Source organism: Heterodontus francisci, unplaced genomic scaffold (assembly GCF_036365525.1).
Source record: "Heterodontus francisci isolate sHetFra1 unplaced genomic scaffold, sHetFra1.hap1 HAP1_SCAFFOLD_292, whole genome shotgun sequence".
NCBI classification, from domain to species: domain Eukaryota; kingdom Metazoa; phylum Chordata; class Chondrichthyes; order Heterodontiformes; family Heterodontidae; genus Heterodontus; species Heterodontus francisci.
In genome coordinates this window covers 296,275-300,763 of record NW_027141280.1, presented here as the reverse complement: position 1 = coordinate 300,763, position 4,489 = coordinate 296,275, and positions in this window count along the sequence as shown.

Here is a 4,489-nt window from a genome sequence, read left to right as displayed (position 1 = left end):
TGTGGATAAACATTCTCAGGAACAATAGCCCTGGTGTTGAAGTGGATGAGCAATCTCAGGAACAATAGCCCTGGTGTTGATGTGGATGAACAATCACAGGAACAATTACCCTGGTGTTGATGTGGATGAACAGTCTCAGGAACAATAGCCCTGGTGTTGATGATGGAAAACATTCTCAGGAACAATAGCCCTGGTGTTGATGTGGATGAAGAGTCTCAGGAACAGTAGCCCTCGTGTTGATGAGGATAAACATTCTCAGGAACAATAGTCCTCTTTTGAAGTGGATGAATAGTCTCAGGAGCAATTGCCCTGGTGTTGATGTGGATGAACAGACTCAGGAACAATAACCCTGGTGTTGATGTGGATAAACATTGTCGGGAATAATAGGCCTGGTGTTGATGCGGATGAACTTTCTCAGGAACAATAGCCCAACTGTTGATGTGGAAGAACATATTCAGGAACAGTAGCACTGTTGTTGATGTGGATGAACAATCTCAGGAACAATAGCCCTGGTGTTGATGTTGATGAACTATCTCAGGAACAATAGCCCTGGTGTTGATGTGGATGAACAGTCTCAGGAACAATTGCCCTGGTGTTGATGTGGATGAACAGTCTCAGGAACAATAACCCTGGTGTTGATGTTGATGATCAGTTTCAGGAACAATAGCCCTGGTGTTGATGTGGATGAAATATCTCAGGAACAATAGCCCTCGTGTTGATGTGGATGAACAATCTCAGGAACATTAGTCCTGGTGTTGATGAGGATAAACATTCTCAGGAACAATAGCCCTGGTATTGATGTGGATGAACAGTCTCAGGAACAATAACCCTGGTGTTGATTTTGATGATAAGTCTCGGGAACAATAGCCCTGGTGTTGATGTGGATGAATATTCTCAGGAACAATCGCCCTGGGGTTGATGTTGATGAACATTCTCAGGAACAATAACCCTGGTGTTGAAGTGGATGAACAATCTCAGGAACAATAGCCCTGGTGTTGATGTGGATGAACATACCCAGGAACAATAACCCTGGTGTTGATGTGGATAAACATTGTCAGGAACAATAGCCCTGGTGTTGATGTGGATGAACAATCTCAGAAAAAATAGCGCTGGTGTTGATGTTGATGAACATTCTCAGGAACAATAGCCATGGTGTTGATGTGGATGAACAATCTCAGGAACAATAGCCCTGGTGGTGATGTTGATGAACAGTCTCAGGAACAATAGCCCTGGTGTTGATGTGGATGAACAATCACAGGAACAATTACCCTGGTGTTGATGTGGATGAACAGTCTCAGGAACAATAGCCCTGGTGTTGATGTGGATGAACAATCTCAGGAACAATAGCCCTGGTGTTGATGTGGATGAACAGTCTCAGGAACAATAGCCCTGGTGTTGAAGTGGATGAACAGTCTCAGGAAAAATTGCCCTGGTGTTGATGTGGATTAACAGACTCAGGAACAATAACCCTGCTGTTGATGTGGATGAACATTCTCAGGAACAATAGCCCTGGTGTTGATGTGGATGAACAGTCTCAGGAACAAAAGCCCTGGTGTTAATGTGGTTGAACAATCTCAGGAAAAATGGCCCTGGTGTTGATGTCCATGAACAGTCTCAGGAACAATAACCCTGGTGTTGATGAGGATAAACATTCTCAGGAAAAGTAGCCCTGGTGTTGAAGTGGATGAACAGTCTCAGTAACAATTGCCCTGGTGTTGATGTGGATGAACTGACTCAGGAACAATAACCCTGCTGTTGATATGGATGAACATTCTCAGGAACAATAGCCCTGATGTTGATGTGGAAGAACAGTCTCAGGAACAAGTGCCCTGGTGTTGATGTGGATGAACAATCTCAGGAACATTAGTCCTGGTGTTGATGAGGATAAACATTCTCAGGAACAACAGCCCTGGTACTGATGTGGATGAACAGTCTCAGGAACAATAGCCCTGGTGTTGATGTGGATGAACAATCTCAGGAACAATAGCCCTGGTGTTGATGTTGATGAACATTCTCAGGAACAATAGCCCTGGTGTTGATGTGGATGAACAATCACAGGAACAATTACCCAGGTGTTGATGTGGATGAACAGTCTCAGGAACAATAGCAATGGTGTTGATGATGGTAAACATTCTCAGGAAGAATAGCCCTGGTGTTGATGTGGATGAACAGTCTCAGGAACAATAGCCATGGTGTTGATGTGGATGAACATTCTCAGGAACAAGAGCCAAGGTGTTGATGTTGAGGAACAGTCTCAGGAACAATAGCCCTGGTGTTGATGTGGATGAACAATCTCAGGAACAACAGCCGTGGTGATGATGTGGATGAACATTCTAAGGAACAATAGCCCTGGTTTTGATGTGGATGAACAATCACAGGAACAATTACCCTGGTGTTGATGTGGATGAACAGTCTCAGGAACAATAGCCCTGGATTTGATGTGGATGAACATTCTCAGGAACAATAGCCCTGGTGTTTATGTGGATGAACAATCACAGGAACAATTACCCTGGTGTTGATGTGGATGAACAATCACAGGAACAATAGCCCTGGTGTTGATGTGGATGAACAGTCTCAGGAACAATAGCCCTGGTGTTGATGTGGATGAACATTCTCAGGAACAATAGCCCTGGTGTTGATGTGGATGAACAGTCTCAGGAACAATAGCCCTGGTGTTGATGTGGATGAACATTCTCAGGAACAATAGCCCTGGAGTTGATGTGGATGATCATTCTCAGGAACAATAGCCCTGGAGTTGATGTGGATGAACATTCTCAGGAACAATAGCCCTTGTGTTCATGTGGATGAACAATCTCAGGAACAATAGCCCTAGTGTTGATGTGGATAAACATTGTCAGGAACAATAGGCCTGGTGTTGATGCGGATGAACTTTCTCAGGAACAATAGCCCAACTGTTGATGTGGATGAACATTTTCAGGTACAATAGCAATGGTGTTGATGTGGATGAACAATCTCAGGAACAATAGCCCTGGTGTTGATGTTGATGAACTATCTCAGGAACAATAGCCCTGGTTTTGATGTGGATGAACAATCTCATGAACATTAGTTCTGGTGTTGATGAGGATAAACATTCTCAGGAACAATAGCCCTGGTGTTGAAGTGGATGAATAGTCTCAGGAACAATAGCTCTGGTGTTGATGTGGATGAATAGTCTCAGGAACAATAGCCCTGGTGTTGATGTGGATGAACAATCACAGGAACAATTACCCTGGTTTTGATGTGGATGAACAGTCTCAGGAACAATAGCCCTGTTGTTGATGATGGAAAACATTCTCAGGAACAATAGCCCTGGTGTTGATGTGGATGAAGAGTCTCAGGAACAGTAGCCCTCGTGTTGATGAGGATAAACATTCTCAGGAACAATAGTCCTCTTTTGAAGTGGATGAATAGTCTCAGGAACAATTGCCCTGGTGTTGATGTGGATGAACAGACTCAGGAACAATAACCCTGGTGTTGATGTGGATAAACATTGTCGGGAATAATAGGCCTGGTGTTGATGCGGATGAACTTTCTCAGGAACAATAGACCAACTGTTGATGTGGAAGAACATATTCAGGAACAGTAGCACTGTTGTTGATGTGGATGAACAATCTCAGGAACAATAGCCCTGGTGTTGATGTTGATGAACTATCTCAGGAACAATAGCCCTGGTGTTGATGTGGATGAACAGTCTCAGGAACAATTGCCCTGGTGTTGATGTGGATGAACAGTCTCAGGAACAATAACCCTGGTGTTGATGTTGATGATCAGTTTCAGGAACAATAGCCCTGGTGTTGATGTGGATGAAATATCTCAGGAACAATAGCCCTCGTGTTGATGAGGATAAACATTCTCAGGAACAATAGCCCTGGTATTGATGTGGATGAACAGTCTCAGGAACAATAACCCTGGTGTTGATTTTGATGATAAGTCTCGGGAACAATAGCCCTGGTGTTGATGTGGATGAATATTCTCAGGAACAATCGCCCTGGGGTTGATGTTGATGAACATTCTCAGGAACAATAACCCTGGTGTTGAAGTGGATGAACAGACCCAGGAACAATAACCCTGGTGTTGATGTGGATAAACATTGTCAGGAACAATAGCCCTGGTGTTGATGCGGATGAACATTCTCAGGATAAATAGCCCAACTTTTGATGTGGATGAACATTCTCAGGAAAAATAGCCCTGCTGTTGATGTGGATGAACAATATCAGGAACAATAGCCCTGGTGTTGATGTGGATGAACAATCTCAGGAACAATACCCCTGGTGTTGATGCTGATGAACTATCTCAGGAACAATAGCCCTGGTGTTGATGTGGATGAACAGTCACAGGAACAATTGCCCTGGTGTTGATGTGGATGAACAATCTCAGGAACATTAGTCCTGGTGTTGATGAGTATAAACATTCTCAGGAACAATAGCTCTGGTATTGATGTGGATTAACAGTCTCAGGAACAATAACCCTGGTGTTGATGTTGATGGTC